The following is a 19780-nucleotide window of genomic DNA, read 5'->3' on the forward strand; positions in this document are numbered from 1 at the left end:
AAAATCTAACAACTACTAAAAATTGGACTTTATCAACAATTAAGACTTTTGCTTTGTAAAAAGACACTGTTGGGAGAATGAAAAGGCAAACTGTGAGCTGGAGGATAATATTTGCAAATCATGTAATTTACAGAAGACTTGTATCCAGAATGAATAAAAATCACTTAATGCTCAACAGTAAGAGAGCAAACAACCCAATTAAAAAACAGACAAATGACTTAACAGACATTGTACCATAAAGCATAGGTGGGTGACAAGAGTGTGAAAAGGTGTTTGACATCAGATGTCTTTAAGAAAATGCAAATTAAACCATAAGAAGATATCAGTACCTATCAGAATGGATAAAATTTAAAAGATTGATAATACCAAGTGCTGGTGAGAACATAGAGCCAGTGAGAGTCTTATTTACTGCTGGTGGGAATTTAAAAGAGTATAGCCACTCTGAAAAGCAGCTTGGCAGTTTCTTAGGAGGTTAAAAATACACTTACAATATGACCCAGCAATCCCACTTCAGGGTGTTTATCCTAAAGAAATGAAAACTTGTGTTCACACAAAAACTACTGTACAAATATTTATAGAAGCTTTATTTATAATTTCCAAAACCTGGTACAACACAATGCTTCTTCCAAGGGTAAACAGATAAAAAAGCTGATAAATGCAGATAGGGGGCTAGTCCTCCATAACGATGTGGAATGAAGTTTTGATAAATGCCATAACTCTTGTGAATCATAAAATATTTATGCTAATTGAAAGAAGTCAGATGAAAGAGTTCACCTACTATGTGATTCCATTTGGAGGACAGGGCTCCATCTCAGGGTCCTGAGGTCATGATGTGAGCCAAAATCAAGAGCCCAGTGCTTAATCAACTGAGCCACCTAGGTGCCCCTGACACCATAAATAACTTTTAAAGTAGTTCTAGAATTTTAGTTGTTTTCATAATATAGGTCACAGCGTACTTGAAAGCAATGTCCACATTTTTGCAGGAAAAAAGATTGTTCGCCCACGCCAGGCTTTCCAACTTAGAAATATTTTATTTTATTTTATAGTATTCAGGAGATAATAGAATTTGTCTAATCATCCATCCTAATCTTTTTCATGTAGTCACTGAAGAGTGCCAGCATGTCAAATTTGGTAACAGAAATAATTATTTGATTAAAAAATTAAGTTCTTGCTCATTCCTTCATTAATGGGAGCACAAGTAGGTGGAATGCTTGCCTCCCAGATTGTAAGTGGATGGGGTCTGTGGACAAGATAAAACAATGGAGCAGGTAAAAGTCCCTTTGGAAACCGGAGGAATAGTTTCTGTGTCAAAGAATATCCCAATTCAAAGTAGAGGTTTCCATAGTGTTGAAGAATAATCCTGCCTATTTGGTGCCAAATTAGGTAGAGGGTGGATTTTTAGAGATAGAAAGTTGACTTAATGAGGTATAAATTCTCACATTGAAATAAAATGGTTCTCTGTCTTGGCTGTGGACTTGAGCACCCAGGGATTTAGTGGGATTGTTCCAAATCTCCTCTGGAATATGTTCTAGCTGGAGGACTTGGTTTGGGGATGCATCTGGTCTCCTCGGAGTTCTGGCATGGGCGACTCAGAGCTTGTACCTCTGCGATCTGTTTAGTCTCCAGGGACCTCTGTGACTTCATGACAGCCATTCTGAGAAATGAGAACTGCTTGATTTCTTTGACGGGATGTTAAACCTTTGGGAATGGAATTTTGGCTTACTTTTAAAACTACAAATTTCTCAATGAAAAGTAAGCTTTAGATGTATAGTAGACAAGAATGGAAAGGACTCTTTTCCCAGGGCAAAAGGATTTAAAAAAAAAAAAAAAAACAGGAAGAGAGAGTTAGCATTAATCTTGCTATAGCATTTAAATATCTGTGTTGGTTGGGTAAAGACTTTATTAGCACTGTTCTTAACCCGCAGATGGTATTAGCATTGTAAATTAGCATCGGTCTTAACCCTCAGATGATTACAGTTGGAGAGGTACAGATCGTGACTGCTGAGTATTTCTACTGAATTGAGTCCAGTCACTGCATGGAACAGCTGTGGTCTAATTATGTTCAGCCATGGTTCTCTAACAAATACATTTCTGGGGCTCATTGAACTTGTAGTGCCAAAGAGACATAGATGATAAAAGCAGATTGAATTGATGTCTACTTTTGATCCTTTGAAAGGAGCCAAGATCAACATCTGCATAGAATACAAGCTTATGTATCTGTTATATTTATTTTTAAAGGTTATTTTATTTGACTTATTAAAACTTAGAACCAAGTATCCCATAACAATGATGTTAACATAAATAATGATTAGATTCTTAGGCTATCCTTAGAGATTCTATTTAATCCATTATATAGCTGAACCATTGAAACTCACCACCACTTACCACCTTATTTCTTTTGGAAAATGAATCCCAGTATAGAAGGCACATATCTCTCCATCCAGGCAGCTAGAGAAAGGCCCCCTCACACACCAACTAGGTTGCCCAGTGGGAAGACTACGCATTTCCCAAGGGTATAGACAAAGCAGAAACAGTCTTTGCAGGGTCTGAATACATTTGTACCCTCTCCCTCAAATTAATATACTGAAATCCTAATTCCCAAAGCGATTGTGTTAGGATGTGGAGCCTTTGGGAGGTAATTAGGTAATAAGGGCAGAGCCCTTATGATTGATTAGTGTCCTTATAAAAGATACCCCAGAGAGCTAGTTAACCTCTTCCACCACAAGGGATTACAGCAGTAAGTCAATAGGCTGCAGCCCAGAAGAGGACCCTCACCAGAGCCCAACGATGGCATCCTGGTTTTAGACTTCCAGCTTCCAGAACTGTGAGAAATAAACATCCATTGTTTATAAGTCACATAGTTTCTGGTGACTTATATTATAGCAGCCTGAACAGACTGAGACAAATTTATTTTAAGATAATTTGATAAAATATATCACATATACATGTGATATAAAGTTTTAAGGCACTCATGAGAAAAGTTAGAATTTTGCTTAACTTCCTTAAATTTAGTATTACTTTCAGAATGAATCATACACAGAGATCACTAGGGCCTCTGAAGATCTTAATCAGGGCCTGCTCCTTTCATCCTGTCCTCATATTCCTTCCTTTGTCAATTCCCACAGTGTTGGCCCCAAAAACAGAACCCAAACGTGAGGGTAGTTTCTTCAGAGGCCTTAGCAAGTAGTGAGGGCTGTGGCAGAGGTGAGTTTCATGACATGGAGTGGCAAGTGGGGCATAAGATTTCTCTCCAGCTCTTCTGCAACCTGGCACTTGTAAGGATTCCAGTAATAGTGGAACCAAAGGGGCATCGGTACCTCTTCATGAGCTTGCATGGTTCAGAAATCGGGTCCTGCCTTCCTGAACATCATATATTTTATGTACTCCAGGGTATTATGGCCATTTTAGAAAGTAAGAGTATAGAACTGTTTTGTTGTTTGTTTGTTTGTGTTTTGCATTAATGGGGAGGGCCGCATAATGAAAGAGGACAATCCTGTGGGAAGGCCAAATGATAGAGAATGAGATTGGATGCAGGTGATTTTGAAAAATTTCAGCAAATGGGAACCTAGCAGAAACTGCATGAGTCTGAGGGAGAAGTAAACTCAAAACAATTGTGAGTTTGCACTAGCAAAAATAAATAAATGAATAAACAAAGCCAATTCTTTAAATGGGCAAAGAATTTGAACAGACATGTCTCCTTAGAAGCTATGCAAGTGGACAACAGGTCTATTAAAATTGTTCAGTATCACTAATCATAAGGGAAATGTAAATATAAACTACAATGGGATTACCCTTAGCGCTGTTGGGATGACTATTATCAAAACAAAACAAAACAAAACAAAAAAACAAAGCAAAAACAAAAAATAACAACTGTTGGTTAGGATGTGGAGAAGGGAACCCTGATACGGTGTTAGTGACAATGTAAAGTGGTACAGCCATTGTGGAAAATAGTATGGAGTTTCTTCAAATTTTTAAAAATAGAATTACCATGTGATCCAGGAATCCTACTTTTGGGTATTTATCTGAAGGAAATGCACTCAGGAACTTGAAGAGTTATCTGCACTGCCATGCCCATTGAAGCATTATCCACAATAGCTAAGATATGGAAACAATCTAAATGCCCATCTACTGGTGGAGGAATAAAGAAAATGTGGCCTATCTATTTATCTATCTATCCTGCTATTTTTGAGCATATGGATGGACTTGAAGAACATTATGATAAGTGAAATAAGTCAGATACACAATGATAAATACTGTTTGATCTCACTTCTATGTAGAATCTAAAACAGTCACACTCATAGAAGCAAAGAGTAATGGTGGTTGCTAGAGGCTGAGGGGAGGAGGAACAGAGGAGGTGATGGTCAAAGGGCATGTTAGTCAGGGTTCTCCAGAGAAACAGAAGCAATAGGATATATACAGATATATACAAGGGGAGATTTAGTATAGGAATTGTGCGTGTGATTATGGAGGCCAAGAAATGCCACCATCTGCCATCTGCAAGGTGGAGAACCAGGAAAGCCAGTAGTATAATTCAGTCTGAGTCTGAAGGCTTTAGAACCAGGAATGCTGATGTGCAAGAGCAGGAGAGGATGGATGTCCCCACTCAAGCAAAGAGAAGAAATTTGCCCTTTCTTCACCTTTTGTTCTATTCAGGCCCTCAACAGATTAAATGATACCCACCTGCATCGGTGAGGGCAATCTTCTTTACTTAGTCTACCCATTCACATGCTAATTTCTTCTGGAAACACCCTCACAGGCATACCCAGAAATAATGTTTAATAGCTTATCTGGGCACCCCTTAGCCCAGTCAAGTTGACCCATAAAGTAATCATCCCAGGGTACAAATTTCCAGTTATGCAAGACAAATAAGTTCTGGAAATCTATACAGGCATACCTCAGAGATATTGTGAATTTGGTTCCAGGCCACTGCAATAAAGTCAATGTTGAAATAAAGCAAATCAAATGAATGTTTTGGTTTCTACTGCATATAAAAGCTATGTTTACACTATATTATAGTCTCTTAAGTAATAGCATTATGTTTAAAAAAGCAATGTACACACCTTAAATAAAATATACTTTATTGCTAAAAAATGCTAATCACCATCTGAGCTTTCAGTGAGTTGTAATCACTGATCATAGATCCCCATAACAAATATAATGAAAGACTTTGAAACATTGAAGAATTACCAAAATATGGCACAGAAACACAAAGTGAGCAAATGTTGAGAAAAGGGTACCCGTAGATTTGCTCTGGGCAGGGTTGCAACAAACCTTCCGTTTATAAAAAAAAAAAAAAAAAAATCACGGTACCTGCGAAGCACAATAAAATGAGGTATGCCTGTGCAGCATGGTACCTGTAGCTAACAACACTGTATTGGGCCAGTTCTCCTTCCCGACATGGCGCAGTCGGTTAACATCACAGAGCCGAACCTGCCGCAGCTAGAAATGCTCAAGAACCAGCTGGACCAGGAAGTGGAGTTCCTGTCCACGTCCATCGGGCAGCTCATAGTGGTGCAGACCAAGTACGTGGAAGCCAAGGACTGTCTGCACGTGCTCAACAAGAACAACTAGGGGAAAGAACTATTCGTCCCACTGACGAGTTCTATGTATGTCCCTGGGAAGCTACATGATGTGGAACATGTACTCATTGATGTGGGAACAGGCTACTATGTAGAAAAGACAGCTGAGGATGCCAAGGACTTTTTCAAGAGGAAGATAGACTTTCTTACGAAGCAAATGGAGAAAATCCAACCAGCTCTTCAGGAGAAGCATGCCATGAAACAGGGTAAGGTTGGCCTGAGGCACCCCTTCACCCTTTCTACCTCCATGATAAAGAGCATGGATTCCAGTGTGAACTGGGGGTGTCCCCTTTGCTAGATTAAAACCATGTCTTTCTCAAAAAAAAAAAAAACACTGTATTTATACCTAAAATATGCTAAGAGGGAAAATCTATTAAGTGTTCTTATCACTCATACAAAAATAATAATTATAATAAAAGAGGGAGGAAAATTTGGGAGGTGATGGATATGTCTATGGCTTTAATGGTGATGATGGTTTTATGCTATATACTTTTACTCCAATTCATTGAGTTGTATGTATTAAATATATGACTTTTTATATATAAATAACTACTCAATAAAGTGGTTTATTGGGTTTGAACTGAAAATTGAGCAGAAGTGGAAGTATGATCCAGATATTAAGAACTAAGATTGAGTTTATCTTTGTGTATGGTGTAAGAGAATAATCTAGTTTCATTCTTCTGCACGTGGCTGTCCAATTTTCCCAGCACTATTTATTAAAAAGACTGTTCTTTTTCCAGTGGATAGTCTTTCCTGCTTTGTCGAATATTAGTTGATCATAGAGTTGAGGGCCCATTTCTGAGTTCTTTATTCTGTTCCATTGATCTATGTGTCTGTTTTTGTGCTAGTACCACACTGTCTTGATAATCACAGCTTTATAGTACAACTTGAAATCCGGCATTGTGATGCCCCCAGCTCTGGTTTTCTTTTTCAGTATTCCCCTGGCTATTCAAGGTCTTTTCTGATTCCACACAAATCTTAAGATTATTTGTTCCAACTCTCTGAAGAAAGTCCATGGTATTTTGATAGGGATTGCATTGAACGTGTAAATTGCCCTGGGTAGCATTGACATTTTCACAATATTCATTCTTCCAATCCATGAGCATGGAATATTTTTCCATCTCTTTGTGTCTTCCTCAATTTCTTTCAAAAGTGTTCTGTAGTTTTTAGATAAACTCAAAATGGATGAAAGACCTAAATGTGAGACAAGAATCCATCAGAATCCTAGAGGAGAACACAGGCAACACCCTTTTTGAACTCGGCCGCAGCAACATTTTGCAAGATACATCTATGAAGGCAAGGAAAACAAAAGCAAAAATGAACTTTTTTGCTTCATAGTCCATAGGCATGGACTTCATCAAGATAAAGAGCTTCTGCACAGCTAAAGAAATAGTCAACAAAACTAAAAGACAACCTACAGAATGGGAGAAGATATTTGCAAATGACCTATCAGAAAAGGGCTAGTATCTAAGATCTATAAATAACTTATTAAACTCAACAGCAAGGAAACAAACAATCCAATCATGAAATGGGCAAAAGACATGAACAGAAATTTCACCAAAGAAGACATACACATGGCCAACAGGCACATGAGAATATGCTCCACATCACTTGCCATCAGGGAAATACAAATCAAAACCACAATGAGATACCACCTCACACCAGTGAGAATGGGGAAAATTAACAAGACAGGAAACTACAAATGTTGGAGAAGATGCGGAGAAAGCGGAACCCTCTTACACTATTGGTGGGAATGTGAACTGGTGCAGCCACTCTGGAAAACTGTGTGGAGGTTCCTCAAAGAGTTAAAAATAGATCTGCCCTATGACCCAGCATTTTTACTGCTAGGGATTTACCCCAAATATACAGATGCAGTGAAACTCTGGGACACCTGCATCCCAATGATTATAGCAGCAATGTCCACAATAACCAAACTGTGGAAGGAACCTTGGTGTCCATCAAAAGATGAATGGATAGAGATGTGCTCTATGTATACAATGGAATATTACTCAGGCATTAGAAACGACAAATACCCACCATTTGCTTCAACGTGGATGGAACTGGAGGGTATTATGCTGAGTGAAGTAAGTCAATTGGAGAAGGACAAACATTATATGATCTCATTCATTTGGGGAATATAAAAAATAGTGAAAGGGAATAAAGGTGAAAGGAGAGAAAATGAGTGGGAAATATCGGTGAGGGTGACAGCACATGAGAGATACCTAACTCTGGGAAAAGAACAAGAGGTAGTGAAAGGGGAGGTGGGCGGGGGGTTGGGGGGACTGGGTGACGGGCACTGAGGGGAGTACTTGACAGGATGGGCACTGGGTGTTATGCTATATGTTGGCAAATCGAATTCCAATAAAAAATATACAAAAAAAAAAAAAAAAGAACTAAGATTTGATTTGGGAGTGTTCAGAAACTAGCCTGTTGGGGCACCTGGGTGGCTCAGTCAGTTAAGTGTCTGCCTTCAGCTCGAGTCATGATCCCAGAGTCCTAGGATCCAGCCCTGCATCAGGCTCCCTGCTCAGTGGAGAGCCTGCTTCTCCCTCTTCCTCTACTGTTCTCTCTACTTGTGCTCTCTTTCTCTGCTATTTTAAATAAATAAAATCTTTAAAAAAAAAAAAAAAAAGAAAGAAAAGAAACTAGCCTACTGGAGAAGGCAGTGATTTGATTCGGGAAAAAAAGTGAGAGACACACACTACTATATATTGAAGTTAAAATTGGTTATAATGAATATTCATCCATTTCTCAAGACTGGGAGAGTTTACCTGTCAAGGAAGGGAAATTTCCATTCAGGATCCTGTGGATCCTGTGCAGGTACAGTGGCTCCCCTATCTACAGTGTCAATAGTACTGTAACATGAGCCATGTGTATAATTTAAAAATTTCTAGTAGCCACATTCAGACAATAAAAAGAAACTGGTGAAATTAAGCTTCATAATATATTATGTTTAACCCAATATGTCCAAACTATTAGTTCAGCATGCAATCGATGTTAAAAAGTGTTAGTGAAAAAATGTTATTAAAAATATTAATGAGAAATATAGTGTGTATTTCACATTCCAGCACAGCTCAATTGAGACATTAAGTTTTCATCAGAAATACATGATCTGTAATACAAATCTGTAGATTTCATAAAATTTGCAATTGAAAACATGGATTCGCAGACACAAGTTGTTCCAAACAAAGCTCAAAGTTTTCCAATAAGTGAATCAAGTATCAGTTTTCAGATAGAAGTTTATAACTTGAGGAGCCTTGCCTGGGCGATCTTTTCCTGAGCTAACAGTCTGTGGCTCAATTTCTTGCTCAGCTGTATGATTCAACATTCATAGGCATGGTCTTCATACGGGTGAGAGGATGTCAAAGGCATTGTTGTGATATAGATAGAAAGGTTACCCAGTGTCTGGAAAGATGAGAAAAGAAATGAGTGGGTCACACACAGAAGAGCCAGAGAGGTACAAAGACTTTGCAAACAAGGTGCTGAGGGCTACCATTAGAAGAAAAAGAAAAATACTACTGATGGCAGGAGACAAACTGGCTGTCAACCTTGAACACCGCTGGAAGTTTGTAAAGGATAAACCAGGGGTGCCTGGGTGGCTCAGTCGGTAAAGCATCTGCCTTCATGATCCCGAAGTCCTGGGAACAAGCCCATGGTGGGCTCTGTACTCAGCAGGGAGTATGCTTCTCCCTCTGCCTCTGCCCTCCACCGCCCCCCATGCTCATTTTCTCTCAAATGAATAAATAGAATCCCCCCCCCCCAAAAAAAAAGAAGAAGAAAGAATGAAAGTAAAAGATAAACCAGTCTGGCCTCCCATAGTGTCATGTAACCAATAACAGTTACCAAGAGACATTACAGTTGTCTCTATATATTTAATACCCAAAAAATGACTGGGAAAAAAATCTGAGCACTATTTTTGATACTAAAAAATGGGTATATGTACAGGAAGAAAAAAGAATTAATTACTTATGTCAAAGACCAAAACCACAATAATTTCACACCAGGGAAAAGATGTGCGTCTATGCCATGCTGAAACTGTTTTCTTATACCATTAAAAAGTAGGACAGAGAGGAGACATAGCAAGGAGCCCTGACTGTAGAGTCTTTAGGGTTACAAATTACAGAGAGAGGTTCCGTTTACCTTAGGTGAATAAAGTTTAAAGCTAAACAGAGAAATAAGGAGGGAAGTGTCTCTGTAGCTGCATAGAAACCTGATGGAGCGGGAAAGCCATGCAGGATGCAGCTGGCCTGCAGCAGCCCTCCAGACACCCCAGCGGTAGTGACCGGGGTGACCTTGTCATCCCCTCAGCAGTAGGCGTCCGTTTTTCCTAAACCTGTGCCCTACCATTTCAGGAACTACTCCTGTTTCTGCTTCTTACTTTGCTGCCAGAGTTTATTAACTAGCCCTCCCTTTGTGCCCATATTCAATCTCATTAAGAGCCAGGGTGTGATTGGTCCCGCCAATCACCAATGAGCTAGGTGGCCTTGGTGATGTATCTCGCATCCTCCTGTGCAGGGAGCAAGATTCCTGCTGAAAACAGCTCTGGCCTCCACCTCAGGGCTGTGTGGTGCAAAGCATCTGCCCTGCATAAAGAACTATCCGTGTCATCAGAAGGGCGTCCTGGGCATTGCAGACATTCAACAGATCATGGACATCTCAACTCAGAGTCAAGTCAGCTGATTCAACTCTGAAAGAAGTAACGTTGGCTATCTGCATTATTAGGCTCGATGGAAATCTACATAATCTGGATAGAAAAGTGAGAAAACAAAGGGACCAGCAATAAATAAGACAAGAACTAAATTGATCAAGGGCACCTGGGTGGCTCAGTGGTTGAGCATCTTCCTTTGGCTCAGGGTGTAATCCTGGGGTCCTGGGATCAAGTCCCACATCAGGCTCTCCAGAGGGAGCCTGCTTCTCCCTCTATGTCTCTGCCTCTCTTTCTGTGAATGAATGAATAAATACATAAAATCTTTAAAAAAAAAAAAGAAATAAATTGATCAGAAGTGTTATTACATAAAGGCTTTCATTTTTATTCATACATCTCTTCAAATCTTAAAGCACTTTTTAATACTTAATGAGGGGCTGTACTTGCAAAGTCTGTCTCATTTTATCAATCCTCTAGGACGCATCGGTAGTTCAGAAACCTTTAATCAGTTAACAGTAAGAAAACAGACCGGAAGAACAATTGTATAGCAGGAAAGCAAAAGGGCAGTGGGAATCAAAGGAAAGACACTAAAGCACAAAGTGATGTAGAGTGAGCTCTGCTGAGAGAAGGGGTGCACGATTTAAAACGTGTTCCCAAGTTTTGCATCTTCTGTACCCTCACACGTCCATGGTTGGTTACAAAGCTGAGAGGAACAACTGCTAATGACTCGATTTTGTGATTCATGTAAATTCACAGAGAGGAGGCAACGTAACATGTCACTGACCTTTTTAAGTAAGACATCAAGGCGTAAGGACCAAGCAGCATAAAGCAGGATGTGTAATCAGTATCTTTACTGAATAGCGAGGAAGGAGATGATGCATTTTTAAAAGATGCCTTTTATAGATCTGAACTTGAAATAGCAGGATTTGGAATACAATGGCAGACAATATCTTTAGGACCATTTCCTACAATCCTGCTATTTTTAGATGTTTTGTGCTTATTTCTTCCTTGGGTCCCATAGCCTGCATTTTAGTGTTTTCCAAGTACTCGGCGTACTGTACCTGCTTTTCTCTCTTTAATCGCCTCTCCTTCCCCACTCACATTCTTTATAATTTATATATCCTGCTTTTCCATGTGGTTTTCAAATCTACACAAAGGGTTATTTACAGCTGCCAAATGGTCACCATGGCTTTGTAAACAGGGAACTTATTCCAGTTAATGATTATCATCTTATTTGGGTTTTCACTACAGATCAAAGAACACTTTGGAACACTTTGATTTGGTATGAGATTGAACATTTTAGAGGCTGTATTTTGGAGTTGCACAGAGAGAAGAATGCAAGTAAAGTCTCCCCACATGAACTGGCTCGTGTTCTAAGAGCCTACCTCTGTGGTTCACATTTATTTTATCTCTGACCCATCTCCAGCAGTTATCCAAACAGGTCTAAAATTGCTAGAAAATTGGGATAACAGTTTTAAACAATTTGGTCAAGAATAACTTGTTATACTCTTCTTTGTTTCACCATGACTTTGAGTCCTTGCTTATAAACATATGTAGGTGCTTAAATCTTAATTAAGTATTGTATACACTTATGTATGTAAATCTCCTATGAGAGAGCTATTCTGGCAATTAATTGTTTTGCTTTGTTTTTTGTTTTGTTTTTTTTAAAGATTTATTTATTCAATAGAGACAGAGAGAGAGAGAGAGAGAGAGAGGCAGAGACATAGGCAGAGGGAGACGCAGGCTCCTCTCAGGAGCCCGATGTGGGACTGGATCCCGGATCCCAAGATCATGACCTGAGCCGAAGGCAGGACCAACCACTGAGCCACCCAGGCATCCCTGGTAATTAACTGTTATAAAAGAATTGTATATACAAGACCTCAAGAAAGGCAAAGTCAGAAAATAAGTATTCATCGAGTAACCAGCATATGAAATTTTTTTACACCTTTGTGAGAAATTTAGCATTTACCTGATGAAAGGAGACAAGCCTCTGCTTGTAATAGGAATCAACCATTATATATTGCATATGTGACATCTAGCCAGAAAGATACAATGACTGGATCATATAAATGCTCCTCTGAACATACATTTTTAAAAAATTAGCACTTCTCAAGGTATTTGGTATGAATATACCAAATTCGGTATATTCATACCAAATACCTAAGTTTGAAGAAAATTTAAATGTTGTCCATTCTCATTTATGGGGTAAGTTTCTAAGTTCTATGAGGTATTTAGAGAAATACTGTCTTTTTAGAATTTGGTATCTCAAAGAGAATCCAACACACAACTGCAGGGACTGTCAATTTGATCTGTAGAGGGACTGAGTCCTTAGCTGGAAATGATCTCGTCATTACCAAGCATTTATTAATTCCTTGATGGAAATATCAAACAAGAAGGATACAGTGGCCCCAAGCTTTTGTCTGCTAACCCTCCTCAGAGGAAATAAGCCAGGATGACCCACCTCCCTATCTCCCAAACATCTCCCTACCCCATCTCCCAAACATGGAGGGAAAAAAAGGGTCTAGGGAAGTTACTTGGAAAATACTTGGTGTTTCTATAGGATTTGAGGGCTATTCATCTCTTCAACATCATAAGCTGTGGCTTGCAAATTTCAGTGTATCTAAGAATCACTTAGTGAGCTTGTTTTTAAAAAAGAAATCCCCCCAGAGATTTCTGATTTCAGTTCAAAAACTTTGGTGAGGGCCCAGGATTCACATTTTTAGTTACCTTTTCTCTGTAGTTCTGGAATGGTCTGAATAACAGCTTCTGCTGGTGGAAAAATGTGGAGCATCTTGTTTTTTCTGCCAGTGATTTCATTGCAGAGATCAGATACACCCTTATTTCCTTTTGACAGTTTGCAAATTTAGTATTTTTATTTTTGTGGAACACCTAGGTGACTCAGTCAGTTTAGCGTCTGCCTTCGGCTCAGGTCATGGTCCCAGGGTCCTAGGATCAAGCCCTGCATCAGGCTTCCTGCTCAACGGGGAGTCTGTTTCTCCCTCTCCTTCTGTTGTTCTCCCTGCTTGTACTCTCTCACTCTCTCTGTCAAATAAATAAATAAAATCTTTAATATATATATTTTTTTATTTTTGTAATTCAGTGAGGAATGTCTAAACACATTTTGTTTTGCAGGAAAAGAAAAACCCCTTAAAGTTATCTATTGTAAATTCTTAGAGAGCCTTTCCCAACCTTGAAAGCACTACTTTGGGAATTCTTGGAAGGGTCCAGTTAATGTATCTGAATTTTAAAGAGTAGGTTGTTCAACAGATGTGCCATGTCTAAACAGTGGTAAAATACTCATAATGTCAGAAATGCATGTTCAACGAAATCATTTAGTTCTTTGAAAAATGAACTTTCTACTTGGCCTGGATTCATTTTTCAGTGATGTATTTTCGGAAATGTAAAATAAAAGCTATTAAACTTAGTATATATATTATCCAAACACTAGTTTTTAAAAATATAAAGTTAAAATATTGTTTTAAATATAGTCACTTCTGAACATATAAGTCCAAAAGAGCTAGAAGGGGTTTTTTTCAACTTCCTAAAAATAAACTGCCTTTGACTTAAAACCATATATGGAATATTTATCCCTAAAGGAGACTTTTTTCTCTCTTGATTTTAAATTACTAAGACTATTTTGCATTCTTAACTACAGTATTCATTACTACGAATAGATTTTAATTTTTTCTTGTGCATATTTGAACTGAGTTTTACAGAATACTTATGTAGTATTATGTAGAAGAATTGCTACTTCTGATGCTAATCTTTTACATGTAAATATAAAGACAGTTTCCTAAAGCTAAAGAGAAAAAAAAAAAAAGCTGAAGTTAAACTTAGTATTTTTCCCACTTACTTATATTTAATTGTACTGGGAAAAGATGTTTTCTATCTGCTTCTCTGAATTTATGTTTTCATTTCTATAAAATGTTCATTCTTGACCCTCAGAAATTAATCTGTTTTATGTGTCTTAAAATACTGTGGAAACTGCAGTGAGTTTTTATTTTTTTGATAACAGATAACCTAATTCTGTGCTAAAGTGAGAAATCTTTGGGTTTTGTATACACCCCGCTTACTGCCTGGCATTGTGTTTCCCCATGGAATCATAGTCAAAGCATTCTAGATTTGATCGATGCATGGTGTGAGTGGTTTGATGGAACTGACAGTTTACAAAAGGGTATAGGATCAACAACTAAATGTTTCTCCTCAAGAACAGTTTGGTTTTTTTTCATGTAAGAAACTAGAGGCAGTTTGTTTATAAACAGATATTGGATTTTATGTGAATTTGAAGTGTCTTGAAGTAAGAAAAAAAAATATATTAGGAACAGATTTTCTCTTTAAATAGACTTTCAAGATAATCTGTGTTTTTCTAAAACATTCCTAAGCATTTTGAGAAAGCAGTAGGATCTTGTTCACCAGTGTGTCCCTATTTAAGAAAAGAGCCAACATTGAGAATTTATTTAAGAGAATGGTCAAGTCTCACCCTTGGATCCCCAGGTACTGCTGTGATTCGAATTTTGCTGGGGAGTGAGGGCCAGCCCAGGGAAGATCTATGGGCTTGGAAAGACTAGAAGCAATCCTGAAGGTTCCACTAATTTCCAGGTCTATCTTTTCCTCCTTCCCTCCCTTCCTTTACTCTTTTATGCAATCTTTCAATTGTCTGGGTGGAAGTTAAGCTATCAGGGCTCTCTCACTTGCCAGGAGCAGAAATCAGCACAAATTGGCCTGATGGTAAGGTGGGATAAATTTAATCAATTGGTTATCCAATGAAATGAAGAGGAATACATCAGTTTCAGGCCTGGCTGTATTCAGGGTAGCTGTCATCGGGAATCTCTTCTCCTGACTCCATCTGTAGGCTCTTCCTTTCCTGTGGCTTCATTCTCAACAACTAAATGATCCAATAGAGCAGTTTAAAAAAAGGGGGGGCGGGGGAGGGGAAATGACGTTTTTAGTACTTAGAATTGAAGAGTATCATTCCTCCCAGAAAATAGAGAGGCAGACTGGCCTGGTTGGAAACCTTGCCAATTCTGGGTTCCAGAGCACACCTAAAATGGAAGTACATGTTGTCCAAAACAGCTAGGAGTAAGATGAACTGGGGAGTAAAGCTTGGAAGGCCGGAGAAGCTGAGACCAGATCTCTAGTTCTAGAAGACAAAGACAAAGGTGTCAGAAGCCAGGGGTGTCTGGAGCAGGCCAGGGAGAGATAATACAGAAGGAGGGAGGCTTATTTGAGGGGATTACTGGAGCCTCGTATAGAAATGTCCCCATTCTTATATCTGGTGTTTGTTGACTTTTTGGTTGTAGAGGGTGGGGAGAAGTGCGTACTTAGAGACAGACATCACATACTTTACAATTTCATGGTAGTCTAGAGCTATGCAGACTAAACTTTAGATTTATATCTCATTGACTAAAAACCTTAGAATTATCCACTGTTATCATTATCCCCATGTTAAGGGTAAGGATGGATGGATACTGACACTTTAAGGAACTAAGAAATTTGCCCACAGTCACTGGCCCCAGACAGGGCTAGAGCCTTGGCCAAAGGAAGGATTTTCCTGGAGTTGATTCACAGAGTACCTTGCACATGCCAGTCATGCTTTGAGGCTCTGCTGCATGCCAGGAGAAGGATGCCCTGACAATATAATGCCGTGATGTGTCCCTAGAGGCACAACCCACACTAAAGAAGTGATGTCATTTGGGTCTGAGTGCTTCATGAGGACTTAAAGTCTCCCTGGAGGGAGAATGCTGTCTCATCTCAGGAAAGTGTATGTCTGCCTTCCTCCCTGCTTAAATTCCTCCCTAAATTTTGCTGAGTTCTATGTAACTCACTGAGGGGCCCCTTGCTACATGCATAACTAGCTTTTTGTGTTGCTTTACCAGAGAATCACAACCTGTTGAAGATGCACAAATCCAAAGAAAGGCTGGAGGGCGTGACCGAGTCCCCTAGTTTTACAGGTTAGGGAACAGAGGGCCAGAGGGGATGCGTGGATGACTCAAGGTCACATGGTGGATGCTTGGCATTGCTAAAACTTGAACTTCATTGAATTCCAAATCCTGTATTCTTTCCACACCCCAACTTTTCAGTTCCACGTTTAAATATCCAAATAGATTAGGAGCACCATGCTATTGACCAACGTAGTTATATTTTAGAACCACAGGTCAGACAAACATTGGCGTTGAGAATAATTTTCAAATTCCCTTTCTTCCTTCTCTCTCCTGCTTTCTTTTTAGTCTATATTGTCTCAATCAAGAAAGCTTTGGTTCTTGGAATGGACAATAAACTCTCACTCTCTGGGTCTCTCACTCCTTCAGCATTTTGTGTATCATGCAATGAGTATATGATTTTCTTCTGATGTGTTTTTACGTATTTTAAACTCCGGTTTGGCGAATAGACATTTGCTATTACTGCCCAGATTGCAAATGGTAGGAAGGTGCTATAAAAATAAAATGTGGTTATTGTAGCAAATATCCACAGATAGAGAATGAATGCTGATTCCCACCTCCATTTCCTTTCCTTCTCACTTACCGGCTACGTACTTCGCCTTTTAAAAACCTTTCTGTGCCAGTCAGTATGTAAAATATTTGCTGCATGTGTCCAAACTGAAAGTTAATGAATTACAAAACATTCTTATTTTGTGAAATAGCATTTTCAATCCCTTTCTGTATGAAAGACACAGCAATACACGGTGGCTGTAAGTGTGGTGATGGTCTTTACAAAGCAGAGATTATGTTACTTCTGTGAAACTTCCAAATCCTGCTCTACCTCCAGTAAATCTCCCTTTGGACTAAATAAACAGAACCTATTACTCTTTCTTCATCCATTGTCTAACACAGAAATAAACTTTACTATCTTGTACTTTCTGTTCTCTTAAAAAAGGTAAGAGTTCTCTTTGTAAAGAAAGATCATATTGATTTATTTTAGACACAGTGCCAAATCTTTTAGCAAGAAGGGACGGCTCTAAAGCTGGGATTTTTTTTTTCTCCTCATTTAAAACAATCTGTTCCTGGAAATTGTGGAGTGCTTGCGAGATTCTTTAATAATGAAGGTGTAAGTCTCAAATGACCAATATAGAAAAGGGGAGACATTCACTCATTTTGAAGTTAAGAATAAACCTAAGAATAGTTTTGTTTGGGGAAAATAAAAAATCTTTGAACGTCCAAAGGGCTGACTTAACTCAGAACTTGCCTACTGGATGCAAATGCACTGTGGTTGGGCTGCAGACCCCGTTGTCAAATCATCAACTGTTAGCCTCAAGATTGGCCCATCATAAGCCTTTTATCCTTTCCACCGTGAAGTCTGGCTGTGGGGCTGTCTGGTTCACTCTGGGGTTGATTGACTACAGCTGGTCTTGGGAGCAAATGTCCCTTCATATAACATTAAGGATTGCAAATTCCTACACCCTAGGATTCACCACCAGCTGAAACAGCAGCCGGGAAGGGGTTAGTTTATGCTTTTGAGGGTAAGAACGCAACTTGTGGTTATGTCAGTCTGCAATCTTATTCTGTGTTTTCTAGAGACTTTTAACTCTAAACACTGGAAGTAGTAAAAGCATATACTGTGGTTCCGTGGAACTGTACTTCTTTTGGAAGGAGCTTGGAACTTTGCACATTGCAGATGAGCTAGATACTCATTTTATTTCACCTTGGTTTTCGGAATGAAGTGATATAAATAAACACACACATGATTTATAGAGATGGGGATACTGAGCCACTACAGCTTTAAGCAGCGGATTATAGCCAGATGAATCAGGACTGGGTATTGAATGAATTCCACTGACCTGTATATTGTTCTTAGAGTTCTGTTCTCTCTTTGCTAGGTCACTGGCTTTTCATTGAATGCATTGTTATCCGGTTATAGTAATGGAAAGATCAAGGCTTTGGAACTAGCTGATCGATGTTTCGATCCTGGCCCAGCGATTTCTTAGCTGTGTATATAGAGCTCCCCAACAAAGCCTTAGTTTGTATATCATTTGGGGGGGGGGAAGAATAATCCTTCCCCTCTGGTTTATTAAAAGAATTAAATGGAATAACGGAAAAACACTTAGTGCTGCATGATGTCCTTATGTGACGCACCTAGAGTGGTCAAATTCCGAGAGACGAGAAGGACGATGGTGGTTGCCAGGGCTGGGGGCAGGGAGAGTGCGGAGTTATTGTCTGTCTAATGGGTACAGAGTTCCAATTTTACAAGATGAAGAGTTCTGGAGATGGATGGTGGTGGGTGCACAACAATGTGAATATACTTAATGCCACTAAACTGTGCACTTAGAAATGGCTTAGTTAGGATACTCTGGGTATTGTATTCTTCCGCAATAAGAATCGTAATAAAAAGCACTAGTGCTTTGCCAGGCAACTTTGGTTAACCTGCCATTTCTGCCTCCTTTCCTAGTCTTCCTTGTTGGTGTTGATGAAGGGCTGACAGCCCCTGGAGATCTGACCGGGTTATCTGGAGCTCTTGCAGCTGGGCAGGTCCACAAACCCTAAGGAGTGAAGCTGCGTCCACTGGGTAGAAGCACAGAATCACACATTATCAGAGATATGAGCTCAGAGAACATCGAAAGCCCATACTTTCCTATGATATACAGGAAAAGTAAGGCCTAGAAAAATTGAGGGTTTTTTTTTTTTTTGCCTAAAATGACAACAAATCAGTGACAGAGCTGGAACCAAGATCACTAACTCCTAGTCCAGTTTGCTTTCCAGGAAATCTTGTACCTGCAGGAATCCCGGGCCACTCAGTGACCTCAAATTGGGCTAAGAGTTTTCTATACTCTGATCAGATAATTTCAAAGACTAAAATATAAAACATTCCCTCGACAGGCAGTTGTAAATAGCTTTATCAACGAGGTATAAATGGCCTAAAGGAACTGCACACATTTAAATCGCTATGTGAAAACATATGGAATATTCAACTCTTTATGATGAGTCAAACTCATCAATCTTCTCCTCAGTGATTTGTTCTCCCACTTTGAAGTTCAGAAAATTTTTCTTGACCAGAAGCTATTAAAGATATATTTCATCCTCAAAAAAAATGTACTATTTGATAAGCCTCAACGTATGTATAGACTATGAAACCATCATCACAATCAAGATAATGACATGTCCACCACCCTCAAAAGTTTCCTTGTTCCTATTTTTTGTGTGTGATAACAATCTTAGGATCTCCTGTCTTAACAACCTTTCTATACATGACACAGCAGCATGAGTCATCATGCTGTACATCCCCAGTACTTACTTATCTTATCACTGGAAGTCTGTACCTTTTGAGCACCTTCCCCAACTAACCACCACCCACCCACCCACTCTCCTCTCTGCCTCTGGTAACCTCAAGTCTGATCTCTTTTTCTATGATTCTGGTGTTTTGGTTTTATTTTTTAAAGATTTTATTTATTTATTCATGAGAGATATAGAGAAAGAGAGAGGCAGAGACACAGGCAGAGGGAGGAGCAGGTTCCACACAGAGAGACTCGATCCCAGGACTCCAGGATCACTCCCTGGGCTGAAGGCAGGCACTAAACCGCTGAGCCACCCAGGCTGTCATGGTGTTTTGGTTTTAGATGTTACAT

At 39.2% G+C, this 19780-nt stretch overlaps 1 protein-coding gene and 1 pseudogene across 23 annotated transcripts in view; both read left to right on the plus strand.

Moving 5' to 3' along the window:
* The window catches only part of KIAA1217 (KIAA1217 ortholog), a 730776-nt gene that overhangs the window by 369490 nt on the left and 341506 nt on the right, over positions 1-19780 (plus strand). The gene's annotated exons all lie outside the window — the stretch shown is intronic.
* LOC112931141 (prefoldin subunit 5 pseudogene) lies at positions 5383-18701 on the plus strand (annotated as a pseudogene).

Source organism: Vulpes vulpes, chromosome 2 (genome assembly GCF_048418805.1).
Source record: "Vulpes vulpes isolate BD-2025 chromosome 2, VulVul3, whole genome shotgun sequence".
NCBI classification, from domain to species: Eukaryota; Metazoa; Chordata; class Mammalia; order Carnivora; family Canidae; genus Vulpes; species Vulpes vulpes.